The sequence below is a fragment of the Sciurus carolinensis genome, chromosome X (genome assembly GCF_902686445.1).
Source record: "Sciurus carolinensis chromosome X, mSciCar1.2, whole genome shotgun sequence".
NCBI classification, from domain to species: Eukaryota; Metazoa; Chordata; class Mammalia; order Rodentia; family Sciuridae; genus Sciurus; species Sciurus carolinensis.
Window position 1 is genome coordinate 114550031 of NC_062232.1, and position 26519 is coordinate 114576549.

Consider the following 26519-nt stretch of genomic DNA (forward strand, 5'->3'; position numbering starts at 1 on the left):
GAGATATTACTGTTATCTGGGGTATCAGAAGAGTTTGAACAGGTTCTAGTATCAGATGGATGGTTCTTTGTAAAATGAATGATGGAACAATTGGGTAGAGAAAGTAGGGACAACTCATTTGCCCATTCATTTATCCATCCAACCATTCATCCAAGAACCATTAGTTAAAAACAGAATACCCAAATACAATAAATGTGGCTATCCTGGTTGGAATAAATTATATGAAAATATCTGGGAGACAACCAGGGAATTCTGAATCTTTATTCTGAAGGTATTAAGGAACTTCAGTTAACTGCTCTTAGGTGCTGTGCCTATGTTTTTAAAAATGTAGAAGAAAATCTTTCTCTTTCAGCAATATACACTGAGGTATTTCTTGACAAATCACATAATGTCTTGCATTTGATTTAAAGTACCCCAAGTGTGTGTGTGTGTATGCATTGGAAGGAATGTGTAGGGGAGGTATTAAACAACTGATCATGTATTGACAACTGTGAAAGCTGAATATTTGGTGCATAGAAGCTCATTACACTATTTTCTCTTATTTTGTCATGATGAAAGTTTTTTTAAAGTAACTATTAATTTAATGCCTACCATGTTCCAAGAAACTGGAGTCATAAACAGGAAAGACATATTGTCTGTCCTCAAGAAACCTATGATCTGGTGGGGGAAACAAACATATGAAATCTCCAAGCACATTATGATTACCTGCTGTCCTAGCAGCATGGACCAAGGGCCATGGGGACAATAGTTTCTGCCTGAGTTGCTCAGGGACAACTTGGAAGAGGAGATGAGGTTTCATTATTTTGGAAGTAGAATTTATAGGACTTGGTAAACTAATTTTTGTGGAGGAGTCAAAATTAATGGAAGTTTTTACTTTGGGCATCTAAAGGACGCCATGCCAATAATGGAGACAGGAAATATAGGAAAATAAATAGGTCGTGATGGGGGTAGGTGGTATGTGGGGCAGTTCATCTTTGGATCTCCTGAGGTTGAGCTACCTGTGAAATGCAGAGATGGTCAGGAAATCATTGAAATTGTGTTTCCAGGCAGAAGGAACCGCAGGGACAAAGATTTCATGAAGGAAATGCACAAGATGTATTTCAAGATCCTTCTAGACCCCAGGTTTATGGCCCATAGGATCTGAGAGGAAAGAGGTGGGAAATAATGTTGGCCAGAGAGGTCCTAGGAGTTAAGTTGGATTCCATCATTGGCATGTCACATGATCATGAAATTAACCAAGTGTTTGAAGGCACGAGGTCCCTTGTGGAAAGGGACAGTTGATGCTCAGGAACAACAGGGAAAAGAAGAGGAAGGACTCAGTGCCACTTGGAAAAAACAAATCACTTATCTTTAAGAAGCAGCTTTTTTGGAAGTATAGCATACTGGCTTGTACTGTGGGTTCTAGAGCTGCACTGCTTGGTTTTAATCCTGAATCCAAAGTTGCTTAGTCCCTGTAAGCCTCAGTTTCCTCATCTGTAAAGCGGGGATAATAGTATCTAGCATGAGAGTAAATAAAATGAAGCATACAAACTGTCTGGTATGTAATACATTTTCAATAACTTAGAATTAATGGTCTTAATGGCACTTTTTGAAGAAGAGGCAAAGGACTTGATTACTTTGTGTGCTGATAAATGTTCTATTATTTCCTTCCAAAGTTGTTTTAAATTCTGTTAAAATTGAAGACCTCTTCATGTTTATTTCCATGCCCCAACAGAAACTGAAATGATCATATTTGAGATCATACTGATTTTAGTCTATTTATTTTTGCTTCTTATGGCTGAAAACATTGTGAAAATATAGCACACAAGTTCTCAGTCTGGGCAACCCCTTTCTTTTTATCTTATTTTTGCTTATCTGGCAACACACACCACAGTCCCCTACATGCGTTAAATGAAACAATGTGTTTCCATGACCAGAAGTTGCATCCCAATCCAAGGAAACCAAGTGTTAAGAGGCAGATAGGACTGGACTTGTCTTGGGCAATGTGGGAGGTGCTACCTTGCACCTAGTAAAGCAATGTGAATATCTGTAGGAGGGTAGATAGAAGTGGGAGAGGTGGAAGGAAGGAAGCAAGGAGTGGAGCAGACAGGTAGGGGAGAAGGAAGGAGGGAAGGAAAGGAGGAAAAAAGGAAGGGAACTTGGGAAGAATGAACCACAACTAATACTGATTGAGTGCTCAAGGATAGCCAAAAGTTCCTTGACAGAGAGTTGTTGGTCCAAAACCTTCCATCTTGGGTGCTACTTGGTCATTTCTTTTGGGTTGGGCACAGGGCTGGTATTTAGGGGAGTTATCTGCAGCAGAGTTGATTGTCCAGTGTCTTCTGTGATGAGGGGAGGCATGGATGGGCCACACTTTTCCTAGGCAATGTGTCATGAGGCTTCTTTTGGTCCCAGAAAGATAGAACTTGAGTGCTTCTGAAGGATCAGAACGGGGAAAAAAGAAGGTACAGGCCCTAGGTGTCAGGGGAGAGAAGGGGACTTTGCAAGGACTTATGCTGCTGTTTCTTTGGTAGAGGAAGCCACGACCTAGTTTGTGAGCTGTGGGAAGATAGGAGTCATCAGAACCTATTTGCTTGATCTAAACACATCACTGGACTACCTTCCACCTCCCATCAGCATCTATTTCCATTGTCTTCTTACAATTGAGAAAGTCTTTCTCCAGATTGAGGATCATTCCTCTCCTTGAATTCAGCTCTTATTCCATCTCTGAACTTGACTCCTTTAGTAAAGTCTTCTCTCTCATACCTCACCAGTCCCTCCCAACATACTGTCCCTAAACTGTTTTTAAGCAGACTTCCATTTTTGAAATTCAAAAGAAAAAAGGGAACCTTCCCCTAGTCCCTACTAACCCCTCAGTTCTACTTCATTTCTATTCTACTTTACACAGTGAAAGGTCTCAAAACAGTTGTTTTACCCTATTCTGTCTCTACTTTCAACTCTATTTTCCTCTTCAGCACTCTTCTATCAAACCCTTCCACTTATTTTACTGGCACTAACTTGATCCAAACCATTGTCAGCTTTCATCAAGACTATTGGAAAGAATCCTAACTAGTCTCCTGGTTTTGGTTCTTAATCTCTTCTGAACCATTCTTCACACAGTAATCATGGTGGACTTTAAAAACATAAATCTGACCTAGAATACTACTCAGCAATAAAAAGTAAACTATAGATACAACAATTTGGGTGAAATTCAAGGGAATCAAGCTGAGTGAAAAAAACCAATATTCAAATGAGTACAGTTGGTCCTTCATTATGGTAGGTTCTGCATCTACAGAAAAATAATTGTGTTTGTACTGAACATCTTTACTGATGTACTGAATGGACTTTGTCATTATTCTTTGTACAATAAACTATAACAACTATCTACATATCATTTACATTGTATTAGGTATTATAAGCAATTTAGGGATGATTTAAAGTAGATGGGAGGCTATAAATAGGTTATATGCAAATACTATGACATTTTCAATAAGTGACTTGAGCATCTGTGGATTTCTGTATCCAAGGGGGATCCTTGAACCAATCCCCTGTGGATGCGAGGGATGATTATACTCTATTATTATTCATTTACATAACATTCTTTTTTTGTTTTTGCAGGGCTGGGGAAACCAACCCAGGGGCACTTTACTACTAACATCCCCAGACCTTAAAATTTTTTTTTGTAAGTTTTGAGACTGGGTCTTACTAAGTTGCTGAGATTGGTCTTGAACTTGTGAACCTCCTGTCTCAGCTTTCTGAGTAACTAGGATTACAAGTGTGCAACACCACACCCGGTTTACATAACATTCTTGTAATATCAGAATTACAGAATTGGAGGAGAGATTAGTACTTGCTGGTGGTAAAGGAATCCCAGGGAACTGGGGTGCTACTGTGGCTATAAAAGGGCAACTGAAGGGATCTTTGTAAAGATGGAACTGCTTTATTGACTGTGGTGGTGGATACACAGCCTATGCATGTGATAAATTTGAACACATGCATGCAAATGAGTATAGGTAAAATGGGAAATCCGAATAAGATCTGAAGATTGTACTAATGTCCATATTCTGGTTGTGATACTGTAGTTTTATTTTGTATTGGGGAAAACTGGATAGGGGCACCCGGAATTGCTATTATTTTACAAATGCATATAAATCTACAATCGTCCCCAAAGGGGGAAAAAACAGTTAAAAGAAATATAAATCAGATCATATGCTCCAGGGTTAAGCCATTCATTCAATGGCTGCTCATTGATTTTGGAATAAAACAGGACCAGGATACAGTTCACAATCTGATCCTTGCCAACCTGTTCATCCTTACATTCTGCTAGTTTCTCCAGCTCTCCTGGCACCAATCACTATCACCACCTTTTAGTTCCAAGGTATCAAGCTTTACCCCCTTCTTCTGCTCTTTCTGGAAAGCTTTTCCTTGATTTCCCCTTAAATGGTTGCTTCTTTCATATCTTTCAGGGCTCAGCTTAAATGCTACCTTCTCCTTTCCTGACCACGTTATTTGCAACCCCTTCTTTTCCTACACAGCTTTATACAAATGTGACTGTCTTCTCACTTCTTTATCGTCTGTCTCCCCATTTAGGTTTCAAGATCCCGCGGTAAGGCGGATAGTGTCTGCATGACCGCTGTATCTCCAGCGCCAGGCACAGCACTTGGCACATGGTGAGGGCTCAGTGAACCGAATGGTGAGTGAATGAATGAGTCGCCACGCACCGTTCGGCCATTAGTGTTTTCTGTTGGATGTAAAGCCCTCTGGATGGTGGCACTAGGCTTAAGCACAGGGCTCCTTTAAAGCCCTCCAGTTTCTTATTATAAGGAGGGGTCATCTGCGGGTCCTTCACCGCGGCTCTGGACCAAAGGGTTCGGCGGTAGGGGGCCGAGAGCAGTGCACTCCAGACCCGCGCCGCTTTGCAGAAGGTGCGCAGGTTAGTGAGGCCCCTGGTGAGGCGAGACGCCACCCTCGCAGATTCTCTTTGTTGCTCCCACCTTCCCTGCCCTGGCCAGGGCTGCCTGCAGTGACTCGTGACTCCACGCCAGCCTACGAAGGCCTGGGGAGCGAGGGAGGGGGTCCTGGGCGCCCCCAGCCCACCCTCCTCTCCGCCTTCGGATGCGAGCTGGTCCTCGGGGAAGCGCCGCCGCCACCTCCCCGCAGCCACCTTCTTCGCGCGCGCGCGCCTCGCAGGCAGCCGGGCCTCTCCTGAGGCTGGGACACGCGGCCGCGCCGGTTGCGTGGAGAGCGCCCCCTCCCCGCCCCCGCCGGGCCGGCTCCCGCGCGCGTACCCCGCACCGCAGCCCCCGCGCCGCGGGCAGAGCCCCGGCTGGCGCGCGCCCCGCCCCGCCCCAGCCAGCCGCGCCCGCCCCCGCGCGCGCTTCTCCCCCCTCCCTCCCGCCTCCCCGCGCGCGCCCCTCCCCTCACGCCCCTCCCGCGCCCTACATCCAACGCCCGGCCGAGGGGGCTCAGTCCGCAGCCGCCGCCGCCGCCGCTGCGCTTCGGCCTCGGTGCAGGCAGCGGCCACCGCGGCCACCGAGACAGCTGCGCGGGCGAGCATCCCCAGGCAGTAAGCCCGCTTTCTCTCCTCGTGTGCGTGCGTGTGTGTCTCCCGCCCGCGTCTCGGGGGAGCGGCTGCCCTCCTGCCCCGCCACCGCCGCTCCGGGCTGGCCCCCGCGGCCCGGGCTGCCCGGACTTCCAGGGCTGGGTACCTGCGGCCTCGGGCCTCGGCGGCCTCGCCGCATCTGGGGCTCCCCGTGCTGCCCGATGCAGGATGAGGGACTAGCAGGTCCCCTGGGGTGCGTGCCTCGGCCTCCGCGGGCTTTCGCCACGGGGGATGAGGAAGGAGTGGGACAGAGGTGGGGGGCGGGAGTGAAATGGGGACTCTCTCCATGTTTTCCTCCGGGGGTTGGTGGGGAGGGAGTGAACGGGGTCGTTGGTTTTTCACACCGAGGTTGGCGGGCAGTGGGGGTTGGGCTAGGTGGGGACACCTTTTGGTTTTTCCAAGGATAGCTAGCCTTGGTGGTGGGGGGCGGGTGAAGATGAAGTGGGGGTCCGTTGGTTTCCCCGTCAAGGATGGCGGCTGTTGGGGAGGGGTTGGAGATGGGGGACCTGCCTTGGTTTGTTCCATGGGGATACCGGGTGGGCATGAGAGGGAATGGAAGTGAGGGGGCTCGCTGTGGCTTTCTCTTCAGGGATGCTGGGGGTGGGGTGGAAGGAGTGGGGGTGGGGTGCAGAGAGCTTGGAGGGATGGGGGAGGGCCCGCTGGGTTTTGCTTTCCAAGGGGATGGCCGGGTTGGGGAAATGGGGGTGGGGAGAGTGGGGGATTTCAAGTCCAGCATGGAACCTAGAGAAGCAAGAGGAAGGTTCTATCACCGGGGTTGAGCCTTAGAAGGTGGGTTTGCAAAACCGCAGGGTGTGACCTTTACTTCTCAAAAAGCTTGAAATCCCTACAAGGTGCCTTCTATTCTAGGCTTTAGGGGAGAAATTTCTGCTTTCGAAGTTTCTTTCTCTTCCATCCCTCTGGGCCTCTTAGTCTTCCAAGACTAGGTAGAGATTTGAAAATCAGCAAGGCTAAAGGAAACACAGTGTGTGGTTCGTGTTCAGTGCTATATTATTTTCTGCATTTGGGACCAGGCGAGTTTCTCAGGTTTGTTTTGATTGCCCTTTACAATAAAAACCATGTACTAGGGAGACCCCCTTGGGAAAAGGAGAGAACAAGGTCTATTAACGGGATAGCAGGTTTGGTTCTTGAATTTCCTGAAGGGTAGGAGTTACATCGTTGTAGCATTTTTCTTGGCTTTCAGAAGAGGAGAAATAGTAGGATAAACGCATGTCTTTGCTGGAAATCCCCTGTATTATTCACTTAAATTATTCCATTGGGACTATCTGAGCCCCCTTTGATTTGAATCTGGAATAGATCCAGTTTTCCTAATTGAAGCCATCATTTTGTAATTGCTTGTAATTCTTCTCTGGATTATCAGATGGATGACAAGCTTATAGAACACCAGGAATATTTTTTCGTTATCTTGATTAGGACAGTTTTAATGTAAATGTTAATGTTCTTCCTTGGAAATGTGAACATTTGAAGAACAGCACAAGTTTAAATTATAGGCCCCTTGGAATTTTGTAAAGCCTTAGCACCCCAAGCTCATCCTCAGGAATGGCATTGGGGGTCCTCCTGGTTCCTTACACTGAAGAAGCAAGGGCTTCTGGGATGGGAGCTTTGCCTTTGGAAACCCATGCTTATATTTGCTTAAGAAGAATCCATATTAAAAAGGGATCGGCCTTTAATGTGGTGGAGCCATAATGCATTCCCATTTCAGTTACATAAGGTTCCAATCTAGTCTTTACCTTCAGTCTTTAAAAATGCTTCTTTAACATTTTTAAAGGCAAATATAATCTTTATGCAACAGGAAATTGGTCAGATAGTTAGGTCAGGATTTGCCCAAACCACCTCACAGTAAGTATGTAGTCTAAGACTACCATATAGATTCTGTAACCATATATGGTGTTTTAAAATTCTAGGCTACCATTCCCATATTTAATTTTTGGAGAAGGAAAATATTTTTTTCAAGCAAGTCTACATTTTTGAGTGAAACTTAAGAAGGTTTAAATTGATAAAATTCCTCTTGTACAATATCAAGGCAGTGGATCACTTGAAAAAGATAATTTGCTGAAAATGTTAAAGTGGAAACTTTTAAGTGGAAATAGGATTTGTCATAAAGATGGGTGAAAATACATTTATTTATGTACTTGTTTGTACCATTGCTAGTCTGATGTGCATTCTGTACAGCACAACAATCTGAAAAATAACATGGTTTTGCAGTAGAAGTCCGATTTTTTGCCTTCTGGGGAATAGAATGCTGAAAGTGGTAAGATTTTTACAAAGACCAACATGTTGGTGGGAAGTGGGCCTTAAGGAGTAAAGGGAATGTCTTTTACTTGGCTTTTTGATAACCTGTTGTTCCTCCCATGGGACACGAGGAAAAAAGACAAAGGAATTTCAGAAATTAGCAAAAGTATGACCAAATGATTTTCCTAAACATTCTCAAAGATTTTGCCAATGTTCCTTGGAAGAGTAATTTATAACTCAATGCTTTGTGTGAGAATCTCCCCATCACCTCTGATGTTTGGACATTTAAAAATGTAGCCGTTTATCGAAGGAATGGCAGCTAATCTGAGACTGAGCCCTGTTTTCCTTCTCTCCTCTGGGTTCCCTTCTGCGCACCCCCCTAGCACCCTGCTCTGGTGCCAGCAACATTGGCTTTTATAACCTTGTGGGAGTTGAACAAATGTTCCTGCTTGCTTGAACTTCTAGGCCTTATCTATTTGGCTGCTTTCCCCAACTTTTGCCTACACTTTTTTTTTTTTAATTGAACTACTCAGTTTGGATTTGGGGTAAAAGAGGGAGTAGATTGTAATTATTTTCTCATAAGAGATCTTTCAGCTCCAATTGCACAAAAGCAAAGAAAGATTTTTGTGTGTATATGTGTCAACAGAGTACTTAATTAAGCAGAGTATATGACCATTCGTTTATTCAACAAACATTTACTGAGTTATCTCTGGTGGAGGCTCTTGTGCTAGGTGTGGGCATACACAGTGGATAAGAAATGGCTCCTGCCTTTCGGGTGTGTTTATTAAAATGAAAAATGGACAATGAATCTATTGTGAATAATCAAGAGATGTCTGGAGTCATTTGAACATTAATGTAGTAATTGTATACACATTCAACATGCTTCAACTGTGCAAACAGTGAAATAATTTCTTTCTAGTGATTTATTCACTGCATAAATTCTGCCTCATCTTCCCAACTAAGACATACTTTTTTGTTTTGGGTAATACAGTTGATTCCTTTATCCTTGGATTTAACCAACCAAGGATTGAAAATATTTGGAAAAAAATCACCTCTCTATTGAACATTTACAGTTTTTTTCCTTGTCATTATTCCCTATACAATACGACAACTATTTACATACATTTATATCATATTAGGTATTATAAGCAATCAAGATTATTTGATGCACACAGGAGGATGTATACAGGAGGAAATGTGTAGGTTATGTGCAAATACTATGTCATTTTGCCCAAGAGACTTGTGCATCTGAAATTTGGTATATACAGGGTGTCCTGGAACTGATCCCGTGTGGGTAATGAGGGAAAACTGTAATATGGTGCAAAAGTCTTTAGAGTATATGATCTTTTTAAAATATTAATCACATTATTGTATGTATTTTTGGGGTGTGGAGTGGTAACTTGATTATATATACAAAATGTGTAAAGATTTATATAGAGCAAATGGGACATAAAAGATTTTTAAATTCAGCTTTGTATCACTCTATATAGTAAGAGTAGTGAGAAGTGAATGGCCAGCATCCCTTCCTGTGACTTGAAACATGTTCTCATTTCACATTGAGCCCCCCAAATTATTTTTCTGTGATCAGCTTTGAATTATGGATAATAGTAGGTGATGAAACTCAGAAGAGTAAATAATACTAAGTAATAGCTCAGTTAAATCTTAGAATGTTCTGCAGGGTTACCTCCTGAGATCTTGGAGAATATCCCTGTTTGTGGATCATGCTTGACTAGTGATTTTTCCACCTGAGGACTGGGATCACCCAGGAGGCATTGGACGGTATCCAAGAAACATTTTTGCCAGACACAATTCCTGGCATCTAGTCGGTAGAGGCCACGGATGCTGCTTAAACATCCTAGAATGCACAGGGCAGCACCCCACAACAAAGAAGTAATGAAATGTCAATAAAGCCAAGGTTGATGTAATTTCCTCTACAAAATGCAGTAAAACATAACTCCAGGAGAGTGGAGAACAATAACAGTGTGTTCATGTGACTGAGTACTTGGCTGAGCTCACTTGGCTAGTCTTAAAAGTGACTAGTTCCTGCACACTGATCTGAAAAATTAGAATAACAACAGCTACCATTTATGGCACTCTGTGCCGGGAGCTTGTATACATTATCTATTCTCTTCATTTTGTAGATGAAGAACTGGGTTCAGAGAGGTAAAGTTACTTTCCTTATGTCTCAAAACTCTCAAGTTTGGAAATAAGAGATCAAAATTAAGATTACCTTAGTTCACTGAAGTTACAGTTTTGAGCACAATTTCATACTGTCTCCCTTGTGGTATACACCATTCAAAATCTTAAAGTGAAAATTGCTGCATGTCCTATATACCATTGATCTTTGTTGAGAGTAATTAAAATCATGAATGTCAAATTTGATCAGTCTTGGAGTGAGTGACAAGGAGAAGGGGTAAAGGGGGAATCAACATTAATTGAATGCCTACTGTGGTTCCAGGAAGTATGCTGGTTAAATTTACACCTATTATCTAATTTGATCCTCATAGCAACTCTGCATAGTAGTTATGATACACATTTTACAGATGAGCGGGAGGAAGGTTAAACTGCACAATTTTTAAATGACAGAGTTAGGATTTGAATTGATATCCCATGACCAAGTCACTCCCTTGCTGCTTGCTATAAAGGTTGGTGGTGAGTTAAGCCTGGTGGAGAGAGTAGAATAAAAGGTAGTTTCAGAGGTAATATGTAGTCAACAATGGGTTTTGCTGTATTGAGGTGGAAAATAGAGAGGTGAATTTCTGTACTTTTCTCAACTGATGAGAATTGAATTCACAATGGAATTCATTTTAGAGATCTTCATTTATTTCTTACCTGAAAATTTCAGACAGTGCTTTGAACTGGAAGTTACCAGTGTTTATACCCTTTCAGAAGCTCATCTTCTGCTTTCCTAAGGACTGTCCTGTAGAACTCAGCAATGACAGTATTTAGTTTTGTCTTCTTTTTACACAGTTTAAATATTTGTACTTGCTATAGAAGTTGTTTTGATAATAAACATCATCAAATTTGTACTTGTGTATCTATATGGGGGTGTTTTGTTTTGAAAGCTAAATATTTATTTTGACTTTTGATGTGTTTTGTTTGAGAACATAAAAAGAGTAAAAAAATTAAAAGCCCAATAATAATCACATTTTGTCTGGAAAGCAGTTTTTTTTGTGTGTGGGCAGCAAAAGGACCTCATGTTTCATTTCATTTACTTTAAATTGGGAAGGAATTTTAACATGATTCTCAAGGGCCAGGATGCTGGAAAAAAATTGTTATTTAGATAAAATGCATGTTTTGATTTCCACATTGGACTGTGAGCTATAGATTCTGATTATAATAATAATGTCCTGATTCTAACTGTAGCAATCAGCCATTTGGGTAATCAACCACTGTGTGTAGATACACACTTGGTGATGCTGCCTGCCTGATTTTGTATCCCCCACCCACTGACTTTATTTTATTCATTTATTTATTTAATTTATTTTTGGTGCTGGGAATGGAACCCAGGGCCTCCTGCATGCCAGGCAAGTGGTGTACAATGGAGCTTCACCTCCAGCCCACTCCTGTTGATTTTAGAGTAGACTTGAGGGATCTGGCAAAACTTGAATGCATAGTCCTTTGGAAAATCTAATTTTTCAATGATAACAGTAGTACTCTTTCATTGTTGGTAAATGCGGAAAGTGTAGAAAACCTTCAATAAGAAAATGAAAATCAGGCATAATCCACACTCCAAAATTAGTGACAATATTTTGTGTACCTTAAAAATGCAGTAATTTTTTAATGGTGGACTCACCAACATTGCAAAGTATCCAACTTATAAATGTATTCTAAGGTTTCTTGAAACTACCAAATGATTTTTTGAATGATTGCTGTATCTCTAGATAGAGTCATGATCATAATGTGTGTGAAATGGGAAAGCTGCCAGGGAGGTAGAGAACTACAGTATGGCCTCCTTGTGTCATCTATCTAAAGAAGCTTAAGGCTGGTTTCTTCACATTTCTCCTCCTTCAACTTGATTAATAGAATACAGCGCTAGAAGGGGCTGTCAGTCCCCATCCTTCCCTTCATTTTACAGAAGAGGAAATGGGAACAGAATGAGGTCAAGCACCTGATCCAAGGTCATATAATGTGTCACAGTTTCAGTTTGAATTTTTTTGTCTTCTCTATACACAGGTCAATTTGTGTTTCCTAATTAAGGACTTTTCATAGATAAGAACTTTTTGGTGGCCCACCTCTCAAAAGAATAAGCTTTTGTGATGGAAGCATACTAACTGTATTGAAGGATACCAAAAGCCCAAGTACATCTTAATTTCAGAAAATGATCAAAATAGTTGTGAGCTATACAGGAATTTTTCATGTCACTTCCTGAATTGAAATTAAACATTAGTGATGGTGAACCTCTTGCCTTCATCCAGCCCTCAGTTTAATTTCCCCTGGCCTCTGGGACAAGTACTAAGGCATATCAAGTATGCCTTTAGGTACAAAAATGAAAGATGACTTCAAGAGTCTAGCCTGGAAGACCACAGTTAGGACTGTTGCTTCATAAAATGAGATGTCTGTTGAAATTGTGGGAAAGGAATTTCCAAGATTGAATTTGTTTTTGAAAATCTGGATAGAAAGTTAAATTGCAGCAGATACTAGCAGTACAGCGTCATTAAATCATTCACATGCACACATACACACACACACATTAACAGTTACTTGAATCTGACACTCTTTTAAAAAAAGTTTAGTTCATTAGCTTTCCTCCCCTTTTTGCCTTGCCCGTTTTCATTTCTTTCTGTAGCTATGTGGTCCCTCTCTTTGTGTCTACTTTGCCTTTATCTTTTCCACTCTCAGGGTGTCTCTTTTTAGTCCATCCGACTTTCCAGTTTCCTTTTTCCACTCTTTCTCAGTGTACCCACATCCTTCTAGCACATTCATCTGTCTGCACTTTTCCGTTATCCCCATTGGAGAGTGTTGTAGTTATTGTACCTGGATTGGTTCAGGTCTGTTTCTCAGCTTTGGGTGAGTAGGGAAGCCCATTGCCAGGGCAGGTGCACTTCTCCAGGGCAGGTGCAAAGTGACATGTCACTCTGTATAGAAAAGTCACTGATAGAATAATTTAAATAAAATACAGATAGAGGTTTTATGAGCTCCATGTACATGTAAACTGATAATTACAAAATTATGCCTTACTGCCAGGGCCCCCCAAATGCTAAAGCTATGTGGAATAATGAATAGGGTACTCACTGCTAAGGGCTTACTATTTGAACAAATGAGAAAATTGTTCCATTGCCTAGGGGTGTGTTTTTAAAATCAGTTTTTGTCCCTGTTCATCATTACTGCTTGCTAATAAACATGTGCATCACCAGTAAGTGGTCAGCTCTTCCCAGCTTCCTATGGTGTAGTGTATTTTCTACTAAAAATGGATTTTCCTCCAAATTTAAACCATTGAAATATACTTGTACCTCATGTTTGAACTACTTTATATATAAAATGCACAGATATAAAATGCATGTGGACTATTTTTCAAACATGGTTAAAGCTTCAGCAAGAAAAGAACAATCAAAATAATTTTGGTCATCACTTTACTGCTTGTCAAATTTATATTTTATTTACCCACATAAAATGTTACACATATGCCAAGACACAAAATGTTTCTTATTCATCCTAATCACAAAATTTGTAATATCCACAAGGTTTTAAATTTATTTTTCTATACTAAGGATAGTTGGGAATGCAGAGGTTTTATTGGCAAAGTTGTTCTGATGAGGATAGTACAAAACTAAATCTGTCCACTTAATTCGTTAAGTCTTTTCACTTGCCTTCAATTTTAGAGTGTGGTTAAGGCTACTTGGCTCCTGTCAGATTTAAAATGTCTGATTTATTAGGATGACATTAAGGGTTGGTCTTTCAGTGAACTTTGACAGGCCTAGTTCTATATGCCATTACTGTTTAAGAAGCTGATTGCTAGCATCTGCCTATAAGTATAATCAATCATATGTACTTTCATGTTTCCAGTAGATCTGAAATAACAAGTTCCCCTCAAGGTTTCTCAGAGGCTTAAGGATTATGCACATACAGAGACACAAATGCAAATTATAAAGCCCACAATTTTTTATATTGGTAAGTCATAGCCGTGGGTTTAGATTTTCAAATTAATGAAATATATGTTTTTCCACACAAATTTCTAAGAACTACCCCATAAACAGTTGTAGTTTTAAATGTTGAAAATTATAAAATAATCAAGGTTCTCAATCAGAAGCCAGAAAGTCCCTTTAAGCTTCTTGTCAATAATTCTGCACCTCCAGATACTAGGATAAATGCAAGTTTTCAAACCCTAGACCAGTTGCCTTCTGGGCCACAAGAAGCTCTGCCTCTTTTTAAAATATTTTTGTTGTAGATTGACACAATACCTTTATTATATTTATTTATTTTTTGCACAGTGTTGAGGATTGAACCCAGTACTTCACACATGCTAGGCAAGCACTCTACCACAGAGCTACAATCCCAGCCCAACTCTGCCTCTTTTAAGGAAAGAAATGGAAAGGAACTTTCCAGTGTAGTAAGCACAACTAATTATACTAAGAAAATAAACCAAGCAGCCAAACTAATATGAGGTAGTAAAAGTTTGTACTTGAAAGTAGTTGGCTTTTGTTAGAACTACTTTAAAGATATTTATTTGGCATCATTTATGTCCAAACTGTGTCCAAACCTCCCATTTGATGAGTTTTCACAGATGTATATATCCACAAAACAAGTGCTGCCGTCAGGGTATGAATATTTTTTTACCCTCAAAAGTTTCCCTGTTCCTACTTTGTAGTATATTCTTCCCTGTTTCAGGCACCCCTCATCTGCTTTTGTGTGAGAGTCACTTTCTAAACTAGCTTTGAAAGTTTTATGAATCCTCCTTTATACAAAGACCAGATTTATGTCCAAAATGCTGCACACACACACATTTTGTGGTACTGGAAATTGAATCCAAGGGTACTATACCACTGAGCTGCATACCCCAGCCCTTTTTTAAATTTTATTTTGATACAGTCTTGCTAAGTTGCTGAGGATAGCCTGGAATTTGTAATCCTGTTGCCTCAGCCTCCCAACTTGCTGGGATTACAGTTGTGTGCCATCATGCGTGGCTTTCAAAATGCAATATTATTCTCTATGTTTAAGGTAAAATAATATTACAAAGGATTTCTAGGGGTTGGTTTTCTAGAATATTTTCCTGATTGCTTTCAAGTAAACTGCTTAGCAAATAGTCTCATTACATACTTGGATTGAAGGAAAATTATAGCTAAGAAAGAAACAATTCTGATAAACAGTAGAGCAGTGTATGTAATTCTCAAGTAGTTCCAGTGAGATGTCAAAACTTATAAGAGCCAAGAGAAAATAAAATACTTTCAATTTTGTTTCATACTCACTTTTAATATAAAACATGAAAAAGAATAAAGGTTTTACATCTATAAGTCATGCATTACTAAAAGATGTGTTAGACAATTGTTAGATAATTTAAACATGTACAAACACAAGAGTGTATTATACAACCCTAGATGGTATAGCTTACTACATGGCTATATGGTAAAGCCTATTGCTTGTAGGCTACAAACACACATAACATTTTACTTCCTTAATACTATAGACGATCATATCCCAATCAGAAGTATTTGTGAATTTAAACATGGAAAACACTACATAATAGGAATTTTTAGCTCCATTATAATCTTATGGAACCACTATCATTTATGCAGTCTATCATTGACTGAAATGTTATGTGGTGCATGGCAGTGTATCTGTACCTCAAGCTACACACATACATGCAGTTTGTTGTTTTCCCTCTCACCCCTCAGACAAATTAAAAGGCCAGAACTTGACTGTCTCTGTTTCGTTGCTATTGCTCTGACCTGTGTCTAGTCTCATTCTGCCATTCCCAATATCTACTGTTTCTGCTTGCTCTTTCTTCCTTCCCTGACTTTTGTCCTCTGTATCTGTCCTGTCTTTTGATGCTGCTTTTCTCAGACTGCTCTGCTTTTTCATGACAAATCCATTTTTATCAACATCTCCAGATTGGGCAGCAAACTGACTCTAACATGTCACGTAGCATCTTGGGGACTATATTTCTTACTTTTTGTTTTGTGATCCAAATTTTCGGATACCTTTTATATTTGGCGCCATACTGGAGGTTGGAGAATTGTGAAAGGCTAGGTTTTGGATAATCAAAGTAGAATGCTTTTGCTGGCTATGTTACCATAGTCCTTGACACCATAGATTACTAAAAATAAATGAATGATTTATATTAGAACATTTCCGTGAAACCTGCTTTAACAAAGCTAAAGCAATTAAAATGGTCTTGAGGCATGGGGATTTATTGTTCCTCAGGATGTCCTGTACAGGCATTTAAAACCACTTTAATATTTGTCAAAACCCAGAAAAAATATGACACAATGAATGAACCCTAATGCAAACTACGGACTTCAGTGTGTAATAACATTGATATTAATATTGCCCATCAGTTGTGGCAAATGTACTGCACCAATGCAAGATGTTAATAATAAGGGGAAACTGGGAGGGGAGTGTTGAGGAGGTATATGGAAACTGTGACTGTCAGTAGTTTCCATTCAGCTTTTCTGTAAAACTAAAACTTCTGAAAAATAAAGTATGTTAACAAAACAAAACAAAAAACAACAAAATCCCTTTATGTGTTTGGGTTTCAGGAATACAAAGAATATATAAGGCATTTTTTGTATTACCTTATAGATTAAAGTCTGTTGTTTGGTTTTGAGTATGAGGAAAATAGGATAAATGCTTCTTCTTGGGTAATTTAACTTGTGATATGGGCTCCTTGAAAGGGGAAGGTATGAGATCCCACAAGAGCTAGCCAGTACTGTCAAACCCTGCCTAGTAGTACAATACTCAGTGGATGTATCACTGTGAACATTGGTTTGGGACTTTTGTGTGCCACCCACTGGACATTCATGCCATCTTTGCAGTGGATTGGAATCCCACACTTGATCGCATCTTTCCTTCCTTACAAGCCAGTAAGCCTTTTTTTGACCCTTGCATTTGTGGTGTCACTAGCAGCAGTGACCGTTGGTGAGTTCATACCAACTCTCTGAGCTAGTATCCAGGTCAGAGTTTGATTGCTGTGAGCCCAAGGCTGTTGTGTGGCTTGTGACACAGCACCTCCATGCAGTTAGTCAATACGGCCAGCTCTACTGTAAAAGTCTATGACAAAATGAAGATTTTGTAGGTGCTAATGTAAATGGCTTCTATGTATTGGAACTGGGCAACTCTGATTAGCAACCAAAAGTATTTATTGCTTTTCTGAGTTGGAAATAAAAACAACATTCTATGGTAGATGGTAGTAAGGGAGGTGATCGGGTCTATGAGGGTTTTTGAAACTGAGAAGGGAAACTAGCAGATGCTGTGGTGATATTAAAGTCCCTGGAAGAGGGAGAGAAAAAAGTGACAAGGCATCATTAGAAGACAAAGGGGTGACCAAGCAAGTAATGAGTATTTAATGTAGATGTCCATGAAATGTATTTCATCGGGTCTGGGGTAAGACCTGGGGGAAAAAACTTAACTAGTTCATATATTTATCTTAAAGTATACTAATAAATGGAGGAGTTGGTTTTAGAGTATACTTCTGTTTAACTGATTACATTTTATTTTGTACCTTGGAAGTAACTCTATGTATAAATCTGTTATTTATATCTTGTTACATCTGTTATTAGACAAAGTCTTACTTACTTTTTTCTTAATTTCACTGCTTGCCTGATTACTATATATGTGATACTACCTCTGATAGAAGCAGCAGATTTTAATAGGGGGAAGGCCAAAGAGGTGACCAAAATAGCCACTGCCTTGAGTTAAAGCAGTCTATGATGGAGACTGGGGGTTCCAGTTCAGTAGCCAAGAGCCAGTCACTCTATGGCAGTGGTGAGCCAAATGGTGGCAAAGCCACTACATTCCTTTTACTCACCTTCACAGTTGATACTAAGTTCTATAACTGACTTGTCTTCATAGCGGTTCCTGCCAGTTGGAAATATGGCAAACATAATGGTCTGACCAACTCAGAATGCATTTGTTTCACAGGTGGAGAAAGGCTAAGTTACACATGAGGCCCAGCAGAGTCGTACTCCCTGGATGCTGGAAGTACAGTTATCTCTCAGCATCTCTGAAAAATTAGTTCCAGGACTCCTCTTCCCTGCTTTGGATACCAAAATATCAAGATGCTCAAGTTCCAGATACAAAATGACATAGTGATTGAATAGAACTTACATATTTCCTTCTGTATACTTTACATCATCTCTAGATAACGTGAAGTACCTAATACAATGTAAGTGCTATGTAAATAGTTGTTTTATACTGTTTAGGAGATAATGACAAGAAAAGTCTGTATGTGTTCAGTACAGATGCAATCTTTTTGAACATTTTCCATCTAGAATTGGTTGGATCTGCAGATACAGAACCTGCAGATATAGAGAGCTGACTGTACCTGGAAGGACTGGGGAAGCATAGTGATGATGGTTTTGGGGGCAGGTATATGACAGCATCATCTTACCACCTTGCTACTCACACACATGCTTCCTGCCCACATTTTGTCCTTTTTTGGGGGGGTTGTAGATGGACCTAATACCTTTATTTTATTTGTTTATTTTTATGTGGTGGTGAGGATCGAACCTAGTGCTTCACACATGCTAGGCAAGTGCTCCACCACTGAGCCACAACCCAAGTTCCGTTTTGTCATTTTTAATCTCCTCTTTCCTCTATTGTTTATTTACTCTTATTCCATTTATTTTTGAATTTTCTGCTAAAGAACAAGGAGGGGCTCAGCTTGGAAATATATTGGCCAAAGTATTCAAACTACCAGGGCACTATACTTCATAATTTTCTAACATTCAGATTTTTACTGCTGTGGTTTGTTAGGTATAAAATAGGATGTAGGTACTTTATGAAGGTTTTCTGACATATAGAACATGAAAGTTGAATTGTGTTACCATATAAACTTAGTTATCATTCCTGCCACTTTTAAAGTCTCCATAATTTTTCTTTATGTGTTTATCATTGTCCCTCTAGCAGATAATGGCAGCATGTGTGCTGACGTGAAGGATTTATTCTATGGTCAATTGATTGGAACAGAGCTGCCCATTTGGCATAGCATAAGGGAATGGTCCACAGAATGCCAGACCCAGCTTTGACAAGTATCGGACTAAGTACTTCATAAAATCTAATCAACAAATGTTTATCAAGTGCTTGCTCTAGTGTTCAGGGCTCTTTGTTGGGTGGGCTAGAGACTGTGGGGAATATAAAACATTGTGATAACTTCAAGCAAGGATTGTTCACTCTTAGAAGTTGTTAGAGAAGCATTAAGGATGTAGTAGAAGGAGCATTGAACTGGGTGGGGTAGTGGTAGGGAAGAGAGTTAGCATTTTTGAATCCTAGCCACAGTTCTGCCACAAACCATCTGATCCTCTGGGCAAATCACTTCCCTACTCAGGGTTTCAGTTTATAAAAAGGGAATTAGACTAGATCATCTCTAAGATACCCTGTGGATTGGTTCATAAAAAAATGTCGAAGAGATTCCAGAAGGTGACACATTCTCTTTTGCCAAATGAATTGTCTGGGTTGAACATCCCTAAATGCTTAAATTTTGAAGCATTTTAGATTTCAGATTGGGGACTTTCAAATGGTAAAGTATATGCAAATATTCCAAACTCTGAAAAAAATTCTAAATCTGAAATACTTCTAGTCCTAAAATATCACAAGGGATACTCAACCCATACATGTAATAGTTGCATATGAATATGATACACATGTTTAAACTATATAATTATACTAATGATAAGTTTTTCTCAAAGTGAGGTTCTTGGACCAGCAACATGAACACCACCTGGGAACTTGTTAGAAATGTGAATTCATGAGCCCCACTCCACTCCAAACCTCCTGAATCAGAAATGTTGGGGATGGGTCCAGCCATGTGTATTTTAACAAGATCCTCCTCTCTTCAGGGAATTCCAATACCTACTACAGGTTGACAACTGTGAACTATAGGAATTTGGGACAGTGGTTCTTTTTTTTTTCTTTTCTTTCTTTTTTTTTTTTGTGGTGCTGGGGATTGAACCCAGGGACTTGTGCTTGTGGGGCAAGCACTCTACTAACTGAGCTATATCCCCAGTCCTGGGGCAGTGAGTCTTAATCTTGGCTGCACATCAGATTCATCTGGGGAAACTTTATTGGGGGTAGGGTACTATCTTTCTGTTTAGTCTTCTATAACAAAATACATGAGACTGGGTAATTTATAAAGGATGTAAATTTATCAGTTCTGGAATCTGGGAAGTCTAAGAGCAACTAGCAGGTTTGGTTGTCTGGTGAGGGCTGCTTTCCACTTCTAAGATGGTGCTTTGATTCTGCATCCTCTCAGTTTAGCCCTTTAATAAGGGCATGTATTCCCACTCACAAGGGCTCCATCCTCTATGCCTTAAATACCTCCTCAAGGTCCCACCTCATTACATTAGTGATTAAGTTTCAAAGTGAATATTGGAGGGTATAAAAGCATTCAAACATCATCCCAAGGAAGGCTGGTTGAGCTGTTAAGAGAGAAGAAAAGAGGGAAATGTTTGGCAGGGCTATCCTAGGCTACCGTGCAGTTTATAGAGGTTGGGGAGGCTGTCAGTGGTAGTGCTTTAGCATCCTTGCTCTGTAGCCCTTGACTGGGAGTCATTCTTGGGAAGCAAGACCAGACTCAAGTACACCACTAAGAGGGTGTGCTCAGTGAGCAAGAGACCACATGTGGTGAAACACTGAAAGGCAAAATTGCTGAATGTGCTTGAAGCCTCTTTCTATGGGCCTTACTCCATTCACAAGGGAGAGAAGTCTTCAAGACCTACTCACCTTGTAAAGGGTTCTCTTCTTCCTACTATCACAATGGCCAATAAGTTTCAGCACCTGAATTTTGGAGGGGACACATTCAAGCCATAGCAAGCAACTGGACATGATGAATCACTCCAGGTCCCCAGATGTAGCCAAGGAGTCAGTCAAAGTCACAGTTGAACATGGAGGAAGGATAAAAAGTGGGCTGGAGTGTGATTGGAAGTCAGTAGTCCAGGTGTGAAGTGGCAATGAACTAAACTAAGAGTAGAAAATACTTCATAAGGAAGATAAAGTATGAAAGTTCTTTTTGTAAGAAAAATGGACAGGATTTGGTGAGGGTTGTGGGGATGATGGGACTTAGAATATCTTTGGTTCAGAAGTTCCTCTCAGACTTCAGGGAGGGCTACTATTCTTTAGATGCATCTGTCAGGATTGTCATTTATGGATCTTTATAATCCTTTGTCCCTTATTGCTTTGATTTAGTTCTAATTTGTGGGTGGGGGTCCACAGTGCATTATGTAAAAATAGAGAATTATAGTCACCCAAAAAGCTACCCATGGTCATGTCAGGAGGAAAAAATGCTGTTTTTCTTAAGGAAAGAATGTTTGGAGTTGTGGGAAAGTTGTAAACTTGGCAGTGATTAATTCAAGCCTCTCAGTCAATTAAGTGAATTTTTATTTTATCATTTGTTTTATTTGGGAGCTGCTGTAATAGTCATTGAAAGAACATCAATCTCCTTATTTTTAAAACAAAAATATCATTGAACATTAGGGCAAAGGACAAGAATTTCAAGGTTTTACCTTTTGACTTTAGCAAATATTTGTTGCTCCATTTTTCTTGCTGGATTTCACCCTTTCACTTGTGTTCTTGCATTGTTCCCATTTGTTCCTAATGCCTGATCATTTTAGTTTCTTGTATTTTATTTTTGATTGCTTTTTTATTCATAAGTATTCTTACGGTTTCAATATGTTAGGCAAAAAATAAGCAAATATATTTTACTTATTCCTCTATTATGAGTAATAAATTCTTTTTGTTTGCATCTGGAAATGGCCCATGAACAGAGTCCCTTAGTATTTATCTGTGGAATGGTGGAGGCACGGCTAACCTTTTGTTAGTTTATAGGTTATGCCACGTCCAGAAGGAGAGACACTTCTTATTTTATAGTTTGAAAATCTGTAAAAGCAGATTCAGTATTTTAAAAGATTACATATATTCCAGTGCAAAGTGAAAAATGGCTCATTACACTAAGTATGGCAAATCTGTGCACATTTTAGTTTTCTTAAGGAACTGCAAAAATCCTTGGAAAAATATTGGACTAATCACAACTTTAAACATGTAGTATACCTAGTAGATACCTTTTAAAAATATAACCTTCTTTTCCCAAACTAGATGAGGATGAAACCTGTCTTCAAATTATGAAGAATATTGTGAGTATGCCATATAAAATAAGCATAGAAAATTGTGTGGAATAAATTATCTTAATATAAAGGCACAAAATTGTACTTTATTTTATTTCTGTAAGTGGTAATAGTATCCTTTTGATTTTTGTTTACTAACTAATAAGTTGTTAAAGATTTGATAGTGTTGCAGATCTAGATTGTGTTGGAATTATTAAAAATGGGGCATCTTGGGCTGTGGTTGTGGCTCAGTGATAGAGCGCTTGCCTAGCACACAAGAGACACTGGGTTCAATCCTCAGCACCACATAAAAATAAACAAACAAAATAAAGGTATTCTGTCCATTTACAGTATTTTTTTTAAATGGGGCATCTTTCACCTCAACCATTTATTTTGAAAAAATTATTTAGCTAAATGAGAACCAGTTTGTCAGTTCTTCTGCTAAAGGGAATGTGACCATCTCATCTGTATTTATTATTGCATTTTATGCTAACATTGAAAGTGTGATTTTAATGATGCATGTGCCAGTGTTTCTGACTCCCGTAGTAGATCAAATAAGGTAAATGAATAAAAATGGGATAAATGAGAAGTCTGAGCTGACTGTTACCAACACAAGTATACCTAATTAAGAAGATGTCTGGGGTTCACCGATTCTTTGATTTCTTAGGTGGGAGAAAATATTCTGAAGGACCTGATTAGGGAATGGTTGCCATGGGAATCACATTCAAAGAATCTAGAGGAGACAAGGAATCTGTGGGACTCATCCATTTTGATTGATTCAACTGGTCTTTAAAGTTCACTCAAACAGCTGTTGTTTTGATTTTATTTTTCCATATGAGTCACCCAATTGATTGGTGATTGGGGATCATTTAAGCTTGACTGGTTACTGGAAGTAGCTACTGGCTTATGCTGGAATAATATAAATGGTTTCTCTAATTTCACTTATTAGTTCTGTCAGGGTGGAATAAGATTAACATGATTTATTTTAAAGCATGACTGATCCTAAAGTGTTTGGGTTTTATTTTGGATTACTTTGCTGCCTTCACATTTTGCCCAATGTATTTGACTGCCTTTCTGTTTTTATTTTTTGACTTGTGCAATGTTATCAACACAGTTTGTATTATGTCTGGTCAGAACCATGGTTGTGTACTACAGATTAAAAAGTATACACAAATATACCTACCATGAGTTTCTTCATCTTCACAACCCTAACTAATGTTAGTATAGACAGTAAAATGATACAGAGACACAAGTGCAATTCAGATCTCATTGTAGGTTTTTGTCCTTCTTTGTGGACTCATTCTTCATGGGGAAACCACGAACTGTGCAATGGAAGTCTGCCCTAGCAAGGGTCTAAGTTGGACCCTAGTTTGACAGCCTTGCCACCTCAGCCTTTGGATCTTTCCCTCTTCTGCCCTCTGGAGGGTGTCAGGGAACATGAGATGCAAGGACCTCCTCTGAAAGGGATAGCCAGAGTCCTGGTCTGTTACTGGAAGACAACTTCACTGCCCCTTCTCTACCTGTAGCCCCAACTTCAAACCAGAACTTGTAGAGTTGGGGAGCAGAGAGAGAAGGCAGGGAAGGCATTGGCAGGGTTGAGATCTTAGGAAGGAAGTTGTGTGGTTCTTTAAGCAGAGAACCAGATTCCTTCAAGTAGAGCCCAGTAAGAACTGTATCCATCCCCAGGAAAAATCAATTCCAGAAGAGTAAGCTGAAATAGGATACTAAGACTAGAATGGGAGGGATTCACGTTTGTAGTTCTAGTTGGGTGCCAAGTGTTTGTAGAAGCATATGAAATTATTATCTAAGTTTGATAGCATTTTGATACTTTGCCTGCTAAACTAGTAGTAATAATTATATATCTAATACTCAGTGAGTACCAGTAATTATATATCTAATATTCAGTGAGTACTTTTTTTGTAGGAGGCACTGCCAAGGGCCTCTCATGCACTTACTTACCTCTTTGCCACTGTGAGGTAGGTTACCATTATGATGCTCATAGAGGTTTGGCAGGTGATACAAGTTGGGACCAGTGTTTGAACCTAGGCAGTGTGACTCTGGCACCCAGGCTGAACAGCTGTGCCATGCTGCATCCCTATTGCAGCTACTTGAAAGGGTGTGGCAGCTTCTAGAAACAGTGAGTTCCATATGAGTGGAGTGTGAGTGATGGGACAGGAGACTGAGCAGGGCTTTTTGTATGTACATTCCTTGCTGAGTACTAGAAGGTAGAAAAGAAAGATCTATGTCCCTGCCACCAAAAAACTTAAAGTCCTGTAGATGAAATGAGATGTAACATGAAACAAATAATGCCTACTTACATGATAGAATATGAAAATATTTTCTCTACCTAAGTATAGGTGGGAAGAGGACTAGAAGGTGTTCTTCTGAGTTCAGTCACTTTTAAACATTCTCTTTAATGAATGGTTTTGAATGTTAGCTAATCACTATCAGCACAAATTTGCCTTCCACTGGGCTCTTCACCTGGCAACAAGAACCATGTCCCTATAGTTAACAATTTTGTGGGAATTTTGAGTTCAGAAGAGTAATTTTTAACTATGACAGTTATCATTAAGATATGTTAAAACAGAAAAACCCTTTAGCCTATTGAATGGAACCAGCTCTTTATTGTCCAGTATATTAAATTGTTTAAATCTGTAGCTACTGAACTGTTTGATAATCAGCCTGGAAACGGTTGGTGTGAGGTGGTGGGGGACTTCAAGCCTGGTTAAAAATCTTTGGTTTATGTTTGCCCTATTCCCATGGATACTTGTTGAGAGCCTCCTGTGTGCCAGGTACTGTTCTGGGCGTGAGGACAGAACAGTGAAAAAACAGATGGGTCCTGCTGTCAGGGAAGTGTCTTTTCCTTGGATTTTGATCACAAGGCAGTGCAAGGCATAAAGTAGTGATGCGTATGGGCCTTTGGGCAGCATGTCATGGTGGACTGTATTTGTGTCAGAGATGGGAACAACCCAGGGCACACCTGTTTCCTAGTACTGTAGAGCCATCCGCACTGGGATGAGCCTGCCCACTAGCCTGTATCCTAATCCTTTTGTTGATTGGAGATAACTTCAGTGGTCACACAGCACCTTGTCTCCATGGCAACACCTCTAAATATTCCTCTGGTGACTTGTGTTCTACATTCTAGCTGGATCAGAGCCCTCCTGTGGCAAAATATTCTAAAGATGTTAAAAGAGAAAAAAAAGGCTCAACTAATAAATCTATTCTAAACGACTGAGTCATTTGTTTTGATTACCCGGGTGATTGCCAAATGTTAATTTAAAACTGAAATAGGCCATGAGCTCACTCCCCTAACAATGCTGAGTGTTTGAGCTAATACAGCTTGATAATGAGGGAGCCAGATCCACTGCCAGTGCTAATGTTATATGATAAACAGACATTTGGAGAAATATGCAGAACATCTTGGCAGTTTTCTGCTAACTCTAAGGGTTGTAAATACAAAGTAGAATGTGTTACCATGAACCATTTCAGAGGAAGTTGACTTTATTTTTTTTTTAATTTTTGACTTTTTTCTTCTAAAAAGGTAACTTTGTCTCTTCTCATTTTTTCCCTAACTTAGGCAAGTGGGAGCTGTTCCCAACGGTATCCAGCCTTTGCTGATTACATCTTGTTCTCCACGCATCCAGTGTGAGGTAAGTTTTACTAATTGCCACAGATTCTTATGCTTATCTCCAACCTTCCAATTTGTGGTGTTAGGAGTGGCATTGCACGAAGAGCTTTATTTGTACAGGAGGTTTAAGAGGTTTATTTTAATTGGCCCAACCAGTATCACTGCTTACCCTAAATATTAGCTCTCTGGGGAATGCCTTTTCAAGGGAAAATCTCATTTTCTTTGAACTTGGGGGCATAAAAAATGAGAGTGGTAGGCACAACAGAACTGTTAGAAGGTTAGTTTGGAAAATAAAGACCTGCTCATATACAGCATGAACAGTAGGGAGCAGGAAAGCTACATGGAGCAAATACCAGAATGGGAGGAAGGAGACCACGAATGGAGACCAGAAAAGCTTGTGCTGACTGTATCAACCATCAGAAATATTTCTGCCCTGGTAGAAAGAGGCAAGGTGCGGGACTGCCACTGCAAAATCTGGTGATAGAAACACCAAAGAGTGCTTCTGGCAGGTCACATTGACATGCACCAGCAAATTGAAAAAAAAATTGCCCAGAAGTTCAGAGCAGCCCTGCTGCATTATTTGAACAGCCCCAATTGCCCAGAACTTTGATTTGCCATATGTTGGCTAGGTATTCTCTATCCTCTCCTTGTAGCCTCAGTGGCTTGCTTATATTCTGTGATGATCCAGAAGAAGGGAAATCTAAAAGATGGCTGGCTCATCGAGGCACAATGCAAGAATAGTTGTTCGGTTTTTGTGCCCCAGGTTCCATGCATTTATAAGAGGGGATGTAATATTTGCCTACACTGT

At 40.1% G+C, this 26519-nt stretch overlaps 1 protein-coding gene across 1 annotated transcript in view; it reads left to right on the plus strand.

The window, feature by feature from the left end:
- The first annotated feature begins 5404 nt into the window (after positions 1 to 5404).
- Fhl1 (four and a half LIM domains 1) overlaps positions 5405 to 26519 on the plus strand; it is a 57986-nt gene continuing 36871 nt past the window's right edge. Inside the window, exons 1-2 of the mRNA XM_047536794.1 lie at positions 5405 to 5545; positions 25661 to 25733. The gene's annotated coding sequence lies outside the window, so the exon portion shown is untranslated. The remainder of the gene's footprint in view (positions 5546 to 25660; positions 25734 to 26519) is intronic.